The sequence below is a fragment of the Pseudophryne corroboree genome, chromosome 3 (genome assembly GCF_028390025.1).
Source record: "Pseudophryne corroboree isolate aPseCor3 chromosome 3, aPseCor3.hap2, whole genome shotgun sequence".
Taxonomy (NCBI): Eukaryota; Metazoa; Chordata; class Amphibia; order Anura; family Myobatrachidae; genus Pseudophryne; species Pseudophryne corroboree.
Genome location: NC_086446.1, coordinates 300,668,593 through 300,690,227, shown reverse-complemented (window position 1 = coordinate 300,690,227; position 21,635 = coordinate 300,668,593). Strand labels below are relative to the sequence as shown.

The window sequence follows — 21,635 nt, the reverse complement described above, 5'->3', positions numbered from 1 at the left end:
CAGGATGCCGGCGGTCACATGATCGTCAGTGGCATCTCGACACTGAAGATCCAGACATAGGAGGAGGTAAGTATTTTTACCCTCCCCTAACCCTGACCCTCTGGGGTGGCAGCTAGGGCTACACCTCCATTGCCAAAAATAGCCCCCTAGTGCCTAAATGGGCCATAACTCTAACTTGAACCCCAATACTTACCTTCGGATATCGGTGTTCCTGCACCGGTCTCTTGAGTGGTGTTGGGATTCCAGCATCATCATGTGACCTCCATCATCCTGACCGCCTGGATGCCAAATGCATCCAGATGGAATAATACATGGTACGTGTGCAAGTGACTTAACAAATTCCATACTGCTATTTCAATGTTAAAGCCCACATGTTTGACTCATTGTAATAATAGTATATGACAGTAATTTCCCCCTAATGATATTAAAAAACATATATTCCTTATTTAACCTGTCCAGCAAGCACGGCATGATAATGGTGTTGGTGGCAATGATATCCTTCTGACTTTTCATTCTTCAAGCAAGTATATTATTGAAATACAGATTGTGAATACTGCTAATATGCCGGGTTGGGTTTCCATCTGGTGTGAGGACGGAGGTGGCATTGGCGCCATCGGGGTCAGGTGTGAAGGCAGTCTTGGAAATTAGATCATCTTCACGCCTCTTCTCCACAGTGTGAACGGGTCCCGTATCGAATCAACCCTGTTTACCCGTTCACACCTCACCTGACCCGGTAATAACCCGGGAATAACTGCTTTATTCCCAGGTTGAAATACAGAGTCAGGTAACCCGGGAATTCGGAACTTACCCCTTTCACTCTGCACAGCGACCCGCATTGACACGGCAATATACCGGGTTATTTGTGCGGTGTGAAAGGGTATAACCGTGCTTGCTCAGAGGATGTCAGTGATCTTGCTTGCAGTGGAAATATTAGTGACTTTGTGTGCTCTGGAGATACCAGTAACCAGTATACATCTCCTCACTTATCTCAAAATATCTCCCAACCCAACCTCTCCGCCCTGCACAAGATCTGAGGCTCTCATCCGCACTCATTACTTGCTTCTGTTCACAGTTACAGGACTTGGGCTGCACCTACTCTGTGGAATGCCCTGCCATGCACATTAATACTCTCTTCTGGGTTTATATTTACTAACAGTCGATTTTGGTTCTATTTAAAAATCAACCAGAATAGAATCAACATCCCCACAAAATTGACTACAGTGATTTTATTCCAAATGGCTCATTTACTAAAAGTTGATTTTGAGTTCCCTTTTAAAATTGCTGTGTGATGTAAGTTCTATTTTGAAGTTTTAAAAGTGTTCTATTCATCAAAAATCGACCCAAAATTGGCAAAAATCGATCAAACATCTACCCAAAATCGATAAAAAACGTTTCTATTGGTCATAACAGGTCACAACCACTGTATTACCCACAAACACCTAATTTGCATATCCACAATGTTTTTTTTTATGCAGCCAGAGTGCCCCCCATGCTTCTCTCCCATGTTTTTTTCCATCATATTGAGATTTTACCCAATTCTACATGAACAAAAATCAAATAGAACTGTTTCTGGTGGTTTTATTGAAAATGGTGATTTTGGGTTGATTTTGAGTCGATTTTCAAATTGACTATTAGTAAATATGGGTTAGGAATTGAACTCTATGTTAAAGTATAGAAGGTTCTATTGTAATTCTATTTGAGTGTAAAGTTCTATTTGGGTTAATTTTGAGTTGATTTTGATTTGTAGTAAATACCTGTCACTCAAAATCCACTGAAAATTGTCTGAAACACAAAATCTACTGTTAGTAACTATACCCCCTAGTCTCCAAACTTTCAAGAATATCTCCCAACTGTCCTGATTTTCGTGGGACATCCTCCTGACCCTTGGCCAATTGTGTGTGACTATATAATACAGCCCACCAAGAGCCTTTGCAGTCTGACTTGACCACTATGGAATAGGTAGCACCCATCCTTGTGTATCATAGCTATGGTGGCCAGTCCCAGGATCGGAATCGGCGGGATCCCGGGATTTAGGGTGAAAAATGGCCGGGATTCAATCCCGGGTATTGAGGGATCAGTGTTGAGCATCCACAGGACGCTCAGACACTGCCCGACTTCCTCCTTCTGGCTCCCCTGGTGCAGCGTGAGGTCACAGTGCGCCGTCAGCCGTGCACTGAGGGAGTGCAGGAAGAGATCCCCCCCCCCCCCTCAGTATACGGTTAGTAATGTGTGCGGGGCGGGGTGGGGTGAGGGGGCGGCCACAGAGTTAAAAGCCAATCTCGGGTATCCTGGGAATCCTGGGATTGGCCATTTTTCAATCCCGATACCCGGGATTGAACAAATGGCCCGGGATTGGCTTCCTAATCATAGCCTATTTTCGTAGTGATTGTAAGCTTGCAAGCATGACTTTCTTACCTCTATATCTGTCTGTTATATTACCCAGTTTTGTTTTATTATTTGTTCCCAATTGTAAAGCGCAATGGAATATGATGCACTATATAAGAAACTGTTAATAAATAAAAGATGGCAGCTACTTTGCTTGCTGTGAGACTGTCAGTGACTTTGCTTGTGGTGAGACTGTCAGTGTCTTGCTCTGAGGATATCCACAACTGTGCTCGCTCTGCGTATGAAAATATTTCATAGCACTGAGAAAGTTAGTGGAGGTCATTTACAAAGGAGGATCAGAGGCACAGCAAAATAACCTGGTTTTTCAGCAGTGGACCTCAATGGTCTAACCCAGTGGTCGCCAACCTTAATTGGGATGCAAGCTACTTGAAAAAAAATAATCTCCTAAAGAGCTACTAAATTTTTGAACAAAAAAAATAATAATCTGGCTAATAACTGAAAAACTGAAGGTCATTTAATGAAAATTAAAAAAAAAATGTTTCATAGGAAACAGCAATGCCTTTAATTAATATAGTGATTTACAAGGTATTGCACGCATTTAAATTTAAATAAAGAAACATTGTTGCAATTTGTAAATAAAGTTTAAGAACAGAAAAGAGAAGTGAAGAACAGGCGCCTAATGGTGCAGTAATTTTGGACTTTGATCTCTGTCACGACAACATTCATATATAGATATTAAGCATACCAGATGAATAAATATGGCAAGCACATCAAAAAGCTGTTGTCTTCCGTCTATTGTTCACAGCCAAGGGGTCGGAACACTTGAAAGGTGAAGACACGTCACCGGGGTTTTTTTTATCCTCCAAAGCTCGGATAGAATCAGCTCACAGCTCAGAGATACTACAAGTAAACATAAAATGCGCCTCTCATAGTGCAATATTGTTGCTGCAATGCAAGATCGTAAATCACTTTTATAAGTAATGAATGTACCAGAAGGTGAAAGTATAACAGCACGTCACGGACGGTCTTGTTCCCAGTCCAGTGGAAATATTCATTTCAGATAAAATTCCATTGTTGCTGCGGCTGTCCTGTCTGTACCACACCAGCAAAAACCCAACCGCATGCTGAGTACTGGTGGATAAAGACCGTCCGTGACGTGCTGTTATACTTTCACCTTCTGATACATTCATTACTTATAAAAGTGATTTACGATCTTGCATTGCAGCAACAATATTGCACTATGAGAGGCGCATTTTATGTTTACTTGTAGTATCTCTGAGCTGTGAGCTGATTCTATCCGAGCTTTGGAGGATAAAAAAACCCCCGTGACGTGTCATCACCTTTCAAGTGTTCCGACCCCTTGGCTGTGAACAATAGACGGAAGACAACAGCTTTTGATGTGCTTGCCATATTTATTCATCTGGTACGCTTAATACCTATATATGAATGTTGTTGTGACAGAGATCAAAGTCCAAAATGACTGCACCATTAGGCGCTTGTTCTTCACTTCTCTTTTCTAGATTTTTCCCACTATCACCTAGTGGCCTCTTGAAGGACGGAGCTGCCATCCACAGGTTCTCCTGTGGAAACCGGGTGCGAAAACAAACAGACTACAGAAAAGACTCATTTAATATTTACCTGTCTGTGGTAAAGGGGAAGCAGCGCATTGACTATTTTTTGATTCTCAAAGTTTAAGAACAGACAATTTTTAATGAGATGCCTTGCATTCAAAGTTTTCCACAATCATTTTAAAGTTCAGCAGGTAACCTGAAACTAACATAATTGTCAACATGTTCATCAGTCATCCTGTTCCTGTATTTGTACTTCACTATCTTCATCTTTGAAAATGAAGGTTCACACAAATAAGTCAAGCAGAAAATTCACAGAAGTGGGACTCAAAGCAAAATCAGATATTTATCTTTCGGTAGAAGAGGCCAAATGCTGTTTAAAATAGTGGATTCCTGAGGCAATACTTTTCAATGTAAGGTCACTTTACAGTGCTACAATCTCCATTTCTGTTAATAGTATATCTTAGTGAAAGAGTTCTTCAATAAAACTAGAGATACTGTATGCTTGATGTCAACCTCCAGAAAAGGGAATTAAATAAACTGAACAAGGGGCTCAATTTTTTTTAAATCATAGAAATGCCGCTGGAACTCTGCTTTTAGGTGGGAAATGATTTCAATATGATTTCACATTATGGACTTGGGTTTTCCTCAGTTTCAATTTCTGCCCTCAAGCAGGGGAAATGTTTGACATCACCTTTATGGAGATTGCTCTCCCAAAAATCAAGTTTGTGGTCAAATGCCTTGATGTCCGATATCATCTGGCTAATATCCTTGTCTGTACCCTGCAGATGAAAATTCAGTTCATTCAGTTTTTCACTTATGTTGACCGAAAATGCAAAGTTCTGTTACCACTCCTGATTTGCAAGCTGCGGGAAATATTCACCACATTCTTCAAAAATAAGATGATGGCAGGCAATACTTATCTGAAACGGCGAATGACTTTCCCTTACTCAGCCAACGCACAGTGCTAAAAATCCATTATTACCACCCGAAAATCCAGGAGCTCAATCTATGGCATAATTGCCTACCCTCCTGCATCCTGCAGGAGGCTCCCATTTCAGCCATAAATCTCCTGCTGCCCTGCTTTTAGGTCAAATCTCCTGGATTCTTCAGATTCTGCCAGGGGTGACACTTAGGATTTTCTTTGCAAGAACAGTAATTTGCTGTAGCTGCTCACTGCTAACTCTCATTCCCTTGTGGGAACCCTGGAGAGAGAGACAGCAGCACATGATCTGTGGGTTACAGGGTCTTCTTATCTGTGCTGGTGTGCACTCATCCATAGCGTGCTGCTGCTGTGCATTGTTAGTAATCTTTCTGTAGTTAAATACAATTGTTTAATTAGAGTTTCTGGTGTCTGTAATGATTTGGTTAATGCTGTAATGGTATTGAAAACACAAAATCCAATAAATAGAGGTAGTGCCTACAGGATGCAGACGTCCAGTGTTTACAATAAAATAACATTTTATACACCAAATCCATAATTTACTTGTATGTTTAGTGATGAATTCACACAAGGTGAAAATGCATTTAGAATTTATTGCATAGGCATCACATTTATCATGTATATTGTGCTGAGTGAGAAGAAAAGAAATATCGCAACGAATACACATTGCAAACAAGAAACCCAGTATTGCAGACAGCAATGTTAGTACACATATTCTGAAGCACTTTACAGATAATATTTGGCCATTCACATCAGTCCCTGCCCCAGTGGAGCTTACAGTCTATATTCCCTATCACATGTACACACATTCACGCTAGGGTTATTTTTGTTGTGAGCTAATTAACCTACCGGTATATTTTTGGATACTTGCAAAACTTTCCAAAATATATTGTTACTACTGTTATTTATTATTATTATTATTATTATTATTATTATCCTTTATCTATATGGCGCCACAAGGGTTCCGCAGCGCCCAATTACAGAGTACATATGCACATAATCAAAACAGGACAACAGTGACTTACAGTTGATGACAATTTAGGACAAGTACAGGGTAACTAAGCATAACTACACCAGTAAATGACAGAGAAGTTCCAGGTGGCCAAAAAACTGCTTGATTTGGGCAGTTGAGAATTATTAAATAAGAAAAGGATAAGCACATGAGGGAAGAGGGCCCTACTCGTGAGAGCTTACAATCTAAGGGGAGGGGTAGACAGACAGTTATATAGAAATATCTTGCAAAAAGCATTTAAGCATAGACATGCCGATTTGTGGAACTAGACAAGCCCTTTGGGCAGAGTATGATATCCCCCATCGCTGGCGTGCCACACTTTGCATAGCACAGCCTACTGTAATCTCCCTAACTCTAGTTTTGAAAAATAAGCAAGTATGATCTGTGGTAATACAAATGAGCCAGCGAAGAGCGATTTCTTCTGAAGGAAAATACTTTGTATAATTCATCTCTTGTGCAAGTATATCATACTCGCCAAATTTTTCATTTCTTCCTTCCAGGATAGTTTCCAGGAAGGGACATGCAGCTGATCACTGTGGGGAATATGGCCAGATGCTTTACGTCATCAGGCCATGCCCCTTGTGGCATACTATATTGCCGCAATTCTTGGGTCTATGAGGAGGGGGTGGGGCCAAGATAATGATATTCTTTGTGAACCTCATCTCAGTTTAAGTGTGTGTCCACATACATCTTTACTATATCCCGCCATGTATGGTACGGTTTTGCATGACATAGACTCAGAGATTTAGTCATGCCTTGTGATTTTTCTTAATTTGCTTCTTTAATATGTTACTTTATACATATTCTACTATGGCAATCAAAAATTAAAAAATCCATGCAGTCGCTACTCGTGAAAAACAGCTTAGCCGTGTTTTGCATGTTGTGCCAAATTGAGAAAAATAGTAAAGATGTAAGTGGACACATCTGTACTTCTCAAGTTTTAGAGACCTTAAATTGGACCTTTACGCGCCATAGGCTTGCGTGACCCAGAAAGGAGGTGTGGCCTTGGGTGGGAGGGCTGTGACTTTGGATGGCGGGCGTGCCAATGTTGCTTGATGAGCTTGGCAGCCCCTGGCTCAGCTTCCTGCACTGTATAGATGTTGTGCACTGGCAGAGCAGCAGGTGATCAGAGGCTCCCCCCCCCTCCCCCCGACTGTCAGACACCACGACCCGCAGGTGGGACAGCAGGACAGTGTCCAAATAGTGGGACTGTTCCTCTGCAATTGGGACAGTTGAGAGGTATGGTGTAGCAGGAGAAAGTTGTAAGAAAGTAGTAGGAGAAAGTTATAGAATAATTGCTGATTGTGGTGAGTTTTCTGAAGTTGGCTTGTTTCTTGTTCTGTACTCAGGGGCGAATTTATGGGTGAGGGTACCCCCAGGCACAACCGTAATGGCCAGCCCTCTCCTGCCTAATTTTATTATTTTTATTGATTGGTTATATGTCCTCATTTGATGATAGCCAATTTAATAGAATAATAAAAAAAGCCACTATGACATTTTTTATTATGTATACCTATTTTCTAAGTAGGACAGCTTACAGGGGCAGTGTGTACATGTCCTACCCATTTACACGACATTCAAGATGGCATATGGTACAATACAGTGGAAATATTTTGCAGTTACTGGTACTTTTTGTGCTGATGTTACCAACACAAGCATGCAAGTGCCACCCCCAAACAACTGCCGCCCCTAGGCACATGCCTAATGGGAAATCTGCCACTATCTGTACTGTATATTGTCTATTTGATGTGTATTTTCCATATAGTCTGTTTTGTTTTTCTTTTCTTTTGTTAAGCCTGAGTGTGATGTGATTGTGTGTTTTCTTTTTTTTTATATTTAATAATTTTATTTGTGTATTTATGTTCAAGTCCAGACAAATCTAGTGACATACATCATAATCCCCCATAGCCAAATTGGATAGTATTCCTCAATCAATCTGTCCTTTCAAAATCAAATCATTTACCCGTTTTAGTAATCACAAATCACTCCTGTCTGATCCTAGTCATTTTTGGGGGCTATTTTACAAATGGTTTACCAGGGCTTTCTATTCTATTCTATTATTTGCATGAAAACATCAATGGTACATTGACATTTTATTTTAAGTGTGGTTTCTTGGTTCATTTGTGCGGCTTTGGCCTTAGTAAATCAGCGCATTGCAAAGCCACTGTAAAACTGCCACAAACCTGCCAGAAAACCAAAAACTGCTGCTTAGTAAATTTAGCCCTTGGATCTGTTCGTTGGAAATGTATTTAGCTGTTGCAATATACTGTATATTTGCTAGTTGCTCTAGCTTTTATTTGTGATCAGGACTGACTGTGCCAGTTGGCAACTACTTTTTACTTTTGCAGTTAATTATACCTAAACAGTAGCAAGGCACGAGGACAGAACCTTTATTTTTTAAGCAGGAAAGCTTTTAACATTGCAGTACAGGTTGAGTCTCTCATATCTGAAAATGTAATATCTGAAATCGTAATATAAAGTGGGGTACCAGCGCTAGGAGTTGTATTGCCAATTTTCAATAAATCAATTACCACTGGATCAGTAATAAATTTTAATAAACACATTTATCACATGAATTAAAAGCGTGAAGGTGAGGGTGTTAAAAAATTCACCATACAATTATAATATATAATAATTATAAAATTGAGTTAAAATATGAATGGCTCTGAGGTATAAATATTCAAAATGCTGAAAAGAACCCAACCATATTTTTGATGATCCCGGACTTAATAAAGTGCAGATTTCCTCCTCCTTGTATTTGGTTATGCAGTCAGCTGGTAATACCCTTAATAGTACCTCTCACACAGTTCCATATGAATGGTGATGATTGCTCGTCTGTGTAGATATTCAAGGGGTTTCCATATCTTGCTGGTTGTGCTGAAAGGAGTGGTTTAAGATGCAATTCTTGGAAATACAAGTGTGCAAGAAAGTCCTTATCTGGATCAAAATCTGGGCAAAGGTTGGGATTCCACAGCAGTGCCTTAACGCGTTTCCCTGAGCCAGGTCGCTCAGCTTCTTCAGAAGTAAACCTCAGATTCATTCTGAGCCATTTTTATACCTCACTAATTGGTGTTTCACAATACAGCTGTAATGATTCAGATTATATTAGCTGATCCAGAGTTCAAAATAAACAATATCATCTATTTTCTAGAAGACAGTCCCGATGCAATCATAATAGATTTAATTGTACACAATTATGAAATAAAATAATCATTTAGACAGGTATAAACATAGCGGTCATGTGACCTTAGCTCTCAATCATTGGTAGCACTCATTATAAAACCAGATGTGTTTACATATATTGAGCCCACCGGTGGGTCCTGTGGTTCCTGAAATCGCAATTTTTTGAGCCCGACTGAGATAGTGACATCTTTGCTTTCTGATAGTTCAATGTACATAAACTTTGTTTCATGCACAAATTTATTGAAGACATTGAATACAATTTCCTTCAGACTAAGGACTTATTCAGGTTTGTTAACAATCCAAAAAAATAGTAATTGGGCAAAACCATTGCATTCTAGGTGAGGCATATGTAATGTGCACAGAGAGAGTTAGATTTGGATGGAGTGTGATCAAACTGAAATCTAAATTACAGTAAAGAAATTAAGCTGCCAGTATTTACCCTGCACAGAAACAAAATAACCCACCCAAATCTAAAACTTTCTGCACATGTTATATCTGCCTCCCCTGCAGTGCAACATGGTTATGCCCATTTTGGTTGGCTAACAAACCTGATTTACCCCCTAGGTGTATAAGGTGAAACATAAATGCATTTCTTGTTTAGACTTTGGTCCCATCCCCATGATATCACATTATGATATGCAATTAAGGCAAATATTCCAAAACACGAAAAAAAAATCCAAAATCCAAAATATTTCTGGTCCCAAGCATTTTGTATATGCGAGACTCGGCTTGTATAATGTAATATTCTTCCTTTTCAACAATGTAACTGAGCCCATAAAAGAAGGTGGATTCTAAATAGTTATACTTATGCCTCAGCCAGTGGTTTTCACATTAAAACACTATTTTATGTTCTTAAATATCTGAGTTGGTTAGGACATTGACAAGTACGGTTCAAAGCTACACAGAGGGTGATGTGGGTTTGAACCAAGCGGAAATCCTCCCAGCCCCATTCATGTAACTCAATAGTGGACAACCCTTTTAATAAGCATATTCAAGCCAAAATCATAGTTTAGTTATTTAATAAAAGATTTTTGCATTATATGGTCATGTAAATCCTCCCTGATATATTTATCATTTGGGGTATCAATAAATTATAGGAAAGAAACATAAAAACTGAAGAAGAAAAATATTTTTTTTACATTTTATTTTGTTATTTCGAAAGTGGCACTATAAGACCAAGGGGTATATTTACTAAGATTTGTGTTTCTGCCGAATTGATGGGAGTTTAAACTCGAATTTTATCGGACGTATTTTTCTGCAACTTTTTGAAATCATTTTCGGGAATTTACTAAGCTGCCAAGTCTTCGTTTTTCGTATTTTCCAATGTCGATGTTATTCGTATTGTCGGGCAGTTTTTTTTTACGGGAGTGATGAGTAAAACATTGCCGGACATAATACAATGATGCCCAGCTGGATCAGTGAGATCCGTGCAGGGCTTCATTGTGTACAGTATTAAAAGAGTTAAAAGTGTTTAAAAAAATTGCGTGTAGTTCCCCCTTCTAAGCATAACCAGCCTCGGGCTCTTTGAACCGGTCCTGGTTGTTTAAATACCAGGGAAAAATTGACTGGGGTCCCCCCAACATTTAGACAACCAGCACTGGGATCTTGGGCTGGCCCTGGTTTCAAAAATAATGGGGACAAAAGACGTAGGGGTCCTTCATATTTTTAAATTTAGCACCGGGCTCAACTAACCGAGAAAATAATGCCACAATCGGGGGACACTTTTATACTGGTCCCTGTGGCATTACGCCCCCCCAACTAGTTACCCCTGGCCGGGGTACCCTGGGGGTGTGGGGACCCCTTAAATCAAGGGGTCCCCCCCTCCAGGCACCCAAGGGCCAGCGGTGAAGCCTGAGGCTGTCCCCCCATCCCTGGGTGGTGGATGGCGGGCTGATAGCCTTTTTGTGTGTAAAAAAGAATATTTTCTTTTGTTTTAGAACTACAAGTCCCAGCAAGCCTCCTCAGCTTGCCGGTACTTGGAGAACCACAAGTACCAGAATACGGGGAAATAACGGGCCCACAGGTACCTGTAGTTCTACAACAAAAGAAATACCCAAATAAAAACAAGACACACACCGTGATAGCACACATTTATTGAAACACACTTACACACTCATACATACTTACCTACATCCCATGCCACCCAATCACATCCCCTTCTCCATGTACAATCCAAACGTTTGTCAAAAATAATTGGGGTCAATCTTGTGGGTGTTTCCAATTAACTTCGTGGTTAACCGCAGACCGCAAAGTTCCCATCATAGGCCAGAATGGAGGAGCACGATCCTCCATTTTAGCCATTGCGCTACTCCTGATTGACAGGCTAGTAGTGCAGAGCCAATCAGGAGAGCGCCATGACATGGCGCTCCCTGATTGACTGCTGGGATCTCCAGTGACAGGAGTCACGGGGGTTCCCGGCATTCGGGGGAAAGGGGTTCCATGTGTAAACATGGAACCCCCTTTAGTGGCATAGATCGGGCTTTCGTTTTTTTTTTGACAAGGCTGTGGATTACTGCAGGAACGAAGAGGACAGATCATCACTGGATAATAGGTGAGTATATTGGAATTTTGGTTTTACAGATAAACGTTTGGATTCTACACGGAGAAGGGAATGTGATTGGGTGGCGTGGGATGTAGGTAAGTATGTATGAGTGTGTAAGTGTGTTTTAATAAATTTGTACTATCACGGTGTGTGTGTCTTGTTTTTATTTGGGTATTTCTTTTGTTGTAGAACTACAGGTACTAGCAGGCCTGTTATTTCCCCGCATGCTGGTACTTGTGGTTCTCTAAGTACCGGCAAGTGGGGGAGGCTTGCTGGGACTTGTAGTTCTAAAACAAAAAACAATATTATTTTTTACACACAAAAAGGGTATCAGGCCTCCATCCACCGCCCAGGGATTGGGGGACAGCCTCGGGCTTCACCCCTGGCCCTTGGGTGCCTGAAGGGGGGGACCCCTTGATTTAAGGGGTCCCCACTCCCCCAGGGTACCCCGGCCAGAGGTGACTAGTTGGGGGGGGTAATGCCACGGCTGCAGACACCAGTATAAAAGTGTCCCCCGGCTGTGGCATTATCTTCTCGGCTAGTGGAGCCCGGTGCTGGTTTTGAAAATACGGGGGACCCCTACGTCTTTTGTCCCCCATATTTTTTGAACCAGGGCTGGCCCAAGAGCCCGATTCTGGTTGTCTAAATACGGGGGGACCCCAGTCAATTTTCCCCGGTATTTAAACAACCAGGACTAGCCCAAAGAGCCCGAGGCTGGTTATACATAGGAGGTGGGACCCCACACAATTTTTTGTTATGATTTTTAACTATTTCAGACCCTTTTACACAGATAAGCATGCACGGATCTCACTGATCCGTGCATGACTATCTGAACACGCCAGCAAAAAGCCGGTCTATTTGAAAGCTCCTTTTTTTTTAACGAATTCTATGCTTTCCAGGCAGTGTTTGGCTATTGTCGGCAGTGATTGAGAATACAACTTCTTAGTAAATTACAGAGTTGTATAAAATAATAGTCTTGTTTGACCAATGGTTTATTCATTCGTATTTGTGAACTCTGCCGGGAAAAACAATACGAATAGCCCCAACACTGCCAAGATTTGTGTTTAGTAAATTCTCGTGATCACACTTAGAAGAAAAATACAAACTCAAATTAAATCGGGACCTTAGTAAATATACCCCCAGGTTTGTCTTCAAGTCCACTGCTCATGCATGAGCCAGCAATTCGAGTATAATGTGCCTCCATACTGGCCCGACGAAGTTCAACATTACTGCACTCTGCAGCATCACCGAGGAGCTGAGGCCCCTGCTTACCCATAATATGCAAATTAGGGTCCTCTATGCAGAAGAATGTTCACTAACAGGTTTCGACTTACTGAAATAGGAAATAGTCTCTGTCAATTAAGGTTATTCTTTTGTGTTCATAGGAAGCCAGGTGGCTGATATTGTATCTGTCATGTAGTTCAGTGACTTTTACACCTTAGTGTGAAAATCAGGGCTGGCTCCAGGTGTACATGCGCCCTGTGCAAGAATTTTCAGAGCGCTCCCCCCTCTCGACTCAGTCTATCTCTTATAGCTATATTACCGGGAAGCAGTTAGCTTCCCGACAGATGGGATCCTGGCGGTCAATATACCGATGCTGGGATCCCAAAGGAGGATGCAATGCGGTGTCCACATACCGACGCCGCTCGGGATGCCGGCTTCACATTACCGACAGCCGGCATCCCGATTGTCCTTACAGCGGGAATCGCTGGTGTCCTGCTGTAGGGGGAAAGGTTAGGTTTAGGCAGGAGAAGGGGGTTAGGGTTAGGGAGCAGAGACAGGAAGGTTAGGGTTAGGGACTAAGGAGGGTGGGTTAGGGATAGGCACTTAGAAGGGGAAGGTTAGGTTTAGGCAGTGGGGAAGGGAGGGTTAGGTATTAGGCAGGGAGGGTTAGGTTTAGGCAGCAGGGAAGGGAGGTTTAGGCACCAAGTGGGGATGGTTAGGGTTAGGCACCACTGGGGAGGGTTATGGTTAGGCACCCAGAAGGGAGGGTTAGGGTAGGAAAAAGTTGAGGGTTAGAGGGCTAAATGGGGGGCTGTCAGGATTATGATGGTCTGGATGCTGCTGTCAGTATACTGACAGATGGCATTCCATCCATTGGCAAATCATACTGGCATAATGTGGACTCTACCTGGCATAATAAATATCAGGGGCTCTACTTGGCATAATGTGTATCAGGGGCTCTACTAGGCATAATGTGGGCTCTGCCTGGCATAATGTGCACCAGGGGCTCTACCTGGTATAATGGGGTCCCTACCTGTCATAATGTGTATCTGGTACTTTTCATGTCGTAATGTGGGCTCCACCTGGCATATTGTGTATCAGGGGCTCTACCTGGCATAAAATATATCAGGGGCTCTACCTGGCATAAAATATATCAGGGGCTCTACCTGGCATAATGTATATCCGGGTCTCTATCTGGTATGTGTACCAGGGGCTCTACTTGGCATAATGTGGGCTCTACCTGGCATAATGTTTATCAGGGGCTCTACCTGGCATAAAATATATCAGGGGCTCTACCTGGCATAATGTGTATCAGAGTCTCTATCTGGCATAATGTGTATCAGGGTCTCTACCTGGCATAATGTGTATCCGGGTCTCTACCTGGCATAATGTGTACCAGGGGCTCTACCTGGCATAATGTGGGCTCTACCTGGCATAATGTGTATCAGGAGCTCTACCTGGCATAAAATATATCAGGGGCTCTACCTGGCATAATGTGTATTAGGGTCTCTATTAGAGATGAGCGGATTCGGTTTTACTCGGTTCTCAAAACCGAATCTTATTGGCTCACGGATGTCACGTGTTTTGGATAGCCAATAAGATTCGGTTTTGAGAACCGAGTAAAACCGAGTAAAACCGAATCCGCTCATCTCTAGTCTCTATCTGGCATAATGTGTATCAAGGGCTCTACCTGGCATAATGTGTATCAGGGTCTCTCCCTTGCATAATGTGTACCAGGGGCTCTACCTGGCAAAATGTGGGCTCTACCTGGTATAATATGTATCAGGGGCTCTACCTGGCATAAAATATGTCAGGGGCTCTACCTGGCATAATGTATATCAGGGTCTCTATCTGGTATAATGTGTATCAGGGGCTCTACCTGGCATTATGTGGGCTCTACTTGGCATAATATGTATCAGGGGCTCTACCTGGCATAAAATATATCAGGGTCTCTATCTGGCATAATGTGTATCAGGGGCTCTACCTGGCATAATGTGTATCAGGGGCTCTACCCAGCATAATGTGTATCAGCGGCACTACCTGGCATAATGTGTACCAGGGGCTCTACCTGGCATAATGTGGGCTCTACAAGGCATAATGTGTATCATGGGCTCTACCTGGCATAAATGTGTATCAGGGCCTCTACTGTTGTGTAATGTGTGTAAGGGGTGCTACTGTGTGGTGTAATGTGAATAATGAACACTACTGTTCTGTGAAATGTTAATTGGTACTATTCTGTGCCCATGCCCCTTTCTCATAAAACCACACCACTATTATTTGGGCGTGCGCCTTCGGTGCGCACTGTTCCTGGGGGCACCAATTCTTTTTCTGGCATAGGGGACCAAAATGTTTAGTTATGGCACTGATAACAGGAAAAGAATAGGAGGTTTGTTTTTTCTTTAAAAGAATGGTACTTTGAACAGGCCATGCCCTTCATATTCTTTTCTCAGGGTGTATAGTGACTGACAAGTTAATTAAAGGTTCTAACTGATGACTGAAACCTGCATATTATAATGGAATCCAGGATTTCAGTGAATCAGATTTTCTTTCCACCCCTTTTCAGAAGAAATATACTCATGAGGTGGGGCTCTGTTCTGGCTTTTCCATGCCATTGCAGGTTGGAGCTTCAGTGTCTTTTCATAAACCTGCTCGACATTAAGGACCTGATTCTGAGGTGAGATCAGAGTAAAAAACCATGTTGCAGTGCAAAGGTGGAAATATATATGTTTGCATGCAGGGTAAATACTGGCTACTTCTGCATGTAGCCCACAAATAGTAGACAGCTTTTTTGTACACTTCAGTTTAGATTTGAGTTTGGATGCATCCCTCTGGAATCTTAATCCCACTGCACATTTTACATCTGCCCCACCTTCAGTCCAAAGCTGCTTACTCTTTTTTGCTTTGCTTTCAAATCAGCATCAGGCCCTAAATCATACCTCCCAACATTTCTGAATAGGAGCCCGCGTCCGAAAAGAGTGTGTGACCCTTGTGAAAGGGGGCGTGGCTTTGTGAGAATACCGCTATTGTGAGCCACGCCCCCATTTCCGTCACTGAAGGGGCATGCCCAGTTCTCTGTGAGCTGCTGCCATGCCCCCTCTCCCCCTGTCTCTCGTGAATAGACGCTGTGCGCATGTGCACAGCGTCTACTCACCGCTGCTCTGTTAAGCAGAACAGTGAGTGACAGGATCCTCCCAACTGCCCCTCCCCCCCACTGCGGGACACTGCGGTCTGTGGGTGGGACAGCGGGACAGTCCCAAAAAAAGGGACTGTCCCGCGAAAATCGTGACAGTTGGGAGGTATGCTACAGTAAATGCACTATTAGTTGCATTTGAAATATTAGGGGGAAAATTATTATATTGGAGAACCAAGTTTTCTGAAATATAGACAGGCATACAGACTGTTAGTAGTGGCTATGAGGGACAGCATAAGGAGATAGGAGATGCTGATAATAGATACGGGGGTAGCTTTATTAATGCTTGGAGAGAGATAAGGTACCAACCAATCAGCTCCGTTCTGTCATTTTTCAAACATAGCCCGTTAAATGGCAGTTTATCTCTCTCTCTGAGGTTTGATATATCTCCACATTGGTCATTTCGGTTAGGAACAACAACATACCATAACATGAAACCCAATTAAGTAAATTTGACACAGTGTTATTCTGCACTGAAGTTTGGAAATAACAGTCCTCCAAGTGCCTTCAAGCAGCCAACTAGTTAGCTGATTGGAAATATAATTGTTTAGATAAATGGCTATCTTAATTTGGATGGGATCAGTAGGATTTACAGACGATCGGGATGCCGGCCATCAGTATACCGACAACAGCATCCCAATCGTCAGTATGCCTGCAGCAGGGCTAGCACAAAGAGTCCCTTTGTGGGCTCGCTGCGCTCACCAGAGGTTCTATTCCCACTCTATCGATGTCGTGGACACCCACGAGTGGGAATAGCCAATGTTAGCCAGGATTCTGGCTGGCAGCCTTGTCAGCAGTCGGGATCCCGATGTTGGTATCCTGACTGCCGAGATCCCAACTTCTGGCAACCCAACTGCATACCATTTGGACAATCAGTTTGTGTGGATAATTGGATATGTATTAAATCTATGTGTGTATGTATGTTGTTTTCTGACTTTTATGATGTAGTTTAATTTTTATGAGTTTATATTGCATCAAATATGTTTGATTCCCAAAGATCTTGATGAGATAATTAGCATTTGGATAGTAGGCATTCTACTATACAGAAAAAAGTCAGAATTTAGTAATATAATGCTCAGTGTTTTAGTTCTGATTAATCTTGTGCAGATGGTAAAACACCTACCTTTCTTTTTGCAATAATTGGAATATTTAATAGCCCAGTTATGTTATTTCTATTTCCCAAACATACAATAATTGTACCCCCTGTTATGTAATCATTTGCAGTTGTTGTCATTGTCTATCCTGCAAACGTTGAAATCCTGGATCTTACCTGTTCTCTCTCATTAGTAGCTCAGAATAAAAGTGTTTATAAGCAGGGAACTGTTTTGAAACCCATTATATTTATGGGAAAAGTGATATAGTTTATAGCCTGGTAAATACTTCTGTTATCTCATAGGATGTTTGATTGACCTTCCTGGGGTCACACTCCAGCACTGCTCACAGTTGCTCCTACAAGTTTGTGCTGTTTGATTTTGCCCATCCATGGGCCCTCATTCCGAGTTGTTCGCTCGGTATTTTTCATCGCATCGCAGTGAAAATCCGCTTAGTACGCATGCGCAATGTTCGCACTGCGACTGCGCCAAGTAACTTTACTATGAAGAAAGTATTTTTACTCACGGCTTTTTCTTCGCTCCGGCGATCGTAATGTGATTGACAGGAAATGGGTGTTACTGGGCGGATACACGGCGTTTCAGGGGCGTGTGGCTGAAAACGCTACCGTTTCCGGAAAAAACGCAGGAGTGGCCGGGGAAACGGTGGGAGTGCCTGGGCGAACGCTGGGTGTGTTTGTGACGACAACCAGGAACGACAAGCACTGAAATGATCGCACAGGCAGAGTAAGTCTGGAGCTACTCTGAAACTGCTAACTCGTTTGTAATCGCAATATTGCGCGTACGTCGGTCGCAATTTTAAGAAGCTAAGATTCACTCCCAGTAGGCGGCGGCTTAGCGTGTGTAACTCTGCTACATTCGCCTTGCGAGCGAACAACTCGGAATGAGGGCCCATATGTAAATATTGGCATTGTATTCTGCTTATCTGCAGAAACAGTTATTACATTGTAACTGTTTAGCTGCTTACTTATTATTGATATGAGCAACGACCCATGGTTATTGACTTTGTTACTAAATTTAGAGAATGTGTTTAACCTGCCGTATAATCTGTGTTATTTTTCTGATGTACGTAGTTTACTAAACACTGTATGATTACACCATGGTAAAGAGACTATGAAAAATCCAGAGAACGTCAGTGCACTTCAGCTATTCACTCCTGACCTAGTTTGCATAAATGTCAGGTGACAGCCAATGGAGGTGAAGGCACAGTTTCCAACCTTTCTGTTTTTGGCAAGGGACCTGATCTTCAATTCCTACAGCCAGAAAGAGAAAACTGTGGCTTAACCCCTACCATGCTGCTTTTTAAGTTGTTGAGTGCACTTGATTGGCTTATTGTGATCAGACAGTATTTAGTATTTAACATCAAAAGAATAGCAAGCATAGTGTGTTGTGGCGGTGATGCCATTCTGATTCTTCATTCTCCTGGCAAATATATTATTAAAGTACAGTATTATGGGCAGCACAGATGGTGTAATGGTTAGCAGGGCCGTTTCTTGGGGCAGGCGAGCAGTGCAACCGCACTGGGCGCCCGCCGCGGCACTAACTGTGGCTCCCTGCTTCCCCCTCCTATTTCTCCCCGAGTAACCCGCTCGGGGGGCGGAGTTTCACGGAATGACGCGGTTGCGTCGTTACGTCACGACGCAACCCCATCACTCCGCTAAGCTCCCCCCTTCCGAGCGGAGTACAGAGGGTGATCCAAGTTAGGAAGAGGGAAAGGCCGGCGCGAGGAGCGACTGGTGAGGCGGGCCGAAGAGTGGTAATCGCCTCTGTAAGTATTCTCTCTCTCTCTCTCTCTCTCTCTCTCTCAATGTGTAAAATGGGGACACCTGCCGCAATGTGTGAAATGGGGACTTTTGCCTGCCGTAGTGTGGGGATTTAATGTATCAAGGGAATTGCGGTGTGTGGCATAATATGGTGCAGGGGGCATTACTGTGTGGGGCTTAATATGGTAGAATTTTTTTTTCCTGTGGTGGTCGTAATCTGTTGGAACAGGGTCTGGAGATGTCAGGAGCTTGCTCTGGGGTTGTCAGATCTTACTTTGGGAAAGCCACTGGATTTCTCTGGGGTTGTCAGGGGCTTGCTCTAAAGTGGCTTCTTCTGCTCTAAAGATGTCAGAGAAATTGCTCCTGGGATGCCAGGGGCTTATCTGGCGATGGCAGGGGCTTACTCTGGGGTTGTCAGGGGCTTGCTCTAAGGATGCCAGTAGCTTGCTCTGGGGTTGTCAGAGGCTTGCTCTAGGGTTGTCAGGGGCTTGCTCTGGGGTAGGGGGGGGATACGTTGTTAGGTCGACACAACTTAGGTCGACAGTCATTAGGTTGACCACTGAAGGTCGACATGGGCATTAGGTTGACATGCACTAGGTCGACATGGGCATTAGGTCAACATGTACTAGGTTGACAGGTGAAAAGGTTGACATGAGTTTTTACATTTTTTTTCAATTCTTGGACTTTTTAATAATTTACGATCCATGTGGACTACAATTGGGAATGGTAACCTGTGCGAGCGCAGCGGTAGCAGAGCGAGGCACCTTGCCTGAAGCATGGCGAGCAAAGCGAGCCATGTGAGGAGACATGGTGCACTAACTGGGGTTCCCCATCACTTTACGAAGAAAACGACACCAAAAACAGTAAAAAAAAAACTCATGTCGACCTTTTCACCTGTCGACATAGTACATGTCAACCTAATGCCAATGTCAACCGTCAGTGGTCGACCTAATGACTGTCGACCTAAGTTGTGTCGACCCAACGACCCATACCCCTCTGGGGATGTCAGGGGCTTGCTCTGAGGATGCCATGGGGTTTGCTCTGAGGAAGCCACTGGCTTGCTCTGGGGTTGTCAGGGTCTTGCTCTGGAGATGCTAGGGTCTTGCTCTGAGGATGACAGGTCTTTGCTCCTGGAAGGCAAGGGACTAAGCTCTGAGAATGGCACCTAGACAAAGAAGCAAGTACTTTGAAATGCATTGGTGGATGAAGCAGTACTTCTGACTTACTAGAAGAATCTACCATCTTTTGTGATTGAGGTGGTCTTCTTTCCCATGACTTATAGGGAACTCTCTTATGTTGTTATCCCCATCTCAGTGATTATCCATTAGGCAGCCAGTCACTCCTATGTGTGGTTTAATTGTTTTGTCCTTTACCTAATTATTTTACGAGAGTGTTTGTTTTGTTTTATTTTAAGATTATTTTATTTTGAAATGACTAGTGAAATGTTCATAAGATTAAGACTAACACAGATATAAAGAACACAAAGAAGAACTACAGTATGAGTGTTTTAAATCCTTTTTGTTTGTTATAATAAATATTGAAGGTAATGCACTAGATGTGCCCTTTTTATTTATTCCATTTATGACATCTTCATTTGTAGAGTTTATTTGAATGGATGTTACACATTGGAGAACCTTAATGATGTGCATATAATAATGCCTTATCTAACCGAAAATGGGTGAGAGCATAATAAGAAGCTTCTTTACTGTATATCTTACCTAACCTCACAGAGCTTTACTATATCGGGCCAAATGTAACAGCCTGCGATTTGTGGGAGCCGTCACCACTCTGCAGAAACAGTCACTACATGTAAGGTTGGTTTGGCCTTTAAACTAATTGGCACTTTTAATCTAGTGACTATCTCACTGGAACCACACCGACTCCCACAAATTGCAAGCTGTGGTGGCTTGCTGCAATGTTTGCTGGGTTATTTCAAAGATCTGTTAAATGATTATAACTAATGGTTAATTTACTTATTTTTCTTTTAATTTGATCTGCCCCACGTAATCTGAATATCAATGGCTATTATATGTGTGTGTGTGTAATATATAATATATCTATTGGCATAATATTCGTTGAAATATATATGTTAAAGTAATCACAAACCACCACTGTCCTATCACCATTACGGCCCAGGCTGCATCTGAGCTGCCCAGGAGATGAACCCAGAGGAGAACAGAAGTTAGATTAATAGGTACTGTGGACACAGTGCTGCTGGCAATCACTGCCAGTCATCTGTCCCACTGTGCCGCTGTATGAGGTGGCATCTCCATGTGGCTGCTCTACTAGAACGACCTAGAAAATGACCACTTTGCGCTTTGTAAATGACCTCCAGTGACTTAACAGCATTCAGGATGTCAGTGAGGTAGCAGTGTTTTGCTAGATGCAAGTGACTTTCCTTGTACTGTGGATGCCAATTACTGTGCTAACATTAAGGATATCATTGACTTTGTCAGGATTGAGCATTGTAGTGACTTTGCAGCTCCCCCACTGTTTTGTTCATTTTAGAAGTCACCAAGTGTGTGTGAAACAGCGTAGAAAGAATAAAAGCAGTCTGACTCTGCTAGCACCAAGAATGTTACTAATACCCCTTTCAGATCGCAAACGCAGGTCGCACCTGGGAATTGTACATGGTTCCTTCCCAGGTGCGACCCGCCAAGAGACCGCTTTCAGACTGGTAACCCGCCCCGGCAATATATCGGGTCGGGGTTCCATCGGGGGAGGGACGGAGGTGGTGCTGACGTGATTGGAGGCG

General features: G+C 42.7%; 1 protein-coding gene across 2 annotated transcripts in view; it reads left to right on the top strand.

The window, feature by feature from the left end:
- Positions 1-21,635, top strand: part of LOC135055367 (cadherin-like protein 26) — a 235,248-nt gene that overhangs the window by 15,733 nt on the left and 197,880 nt on the right. The gene's annotated exons all lie outside the window — the stretch shown is intronic.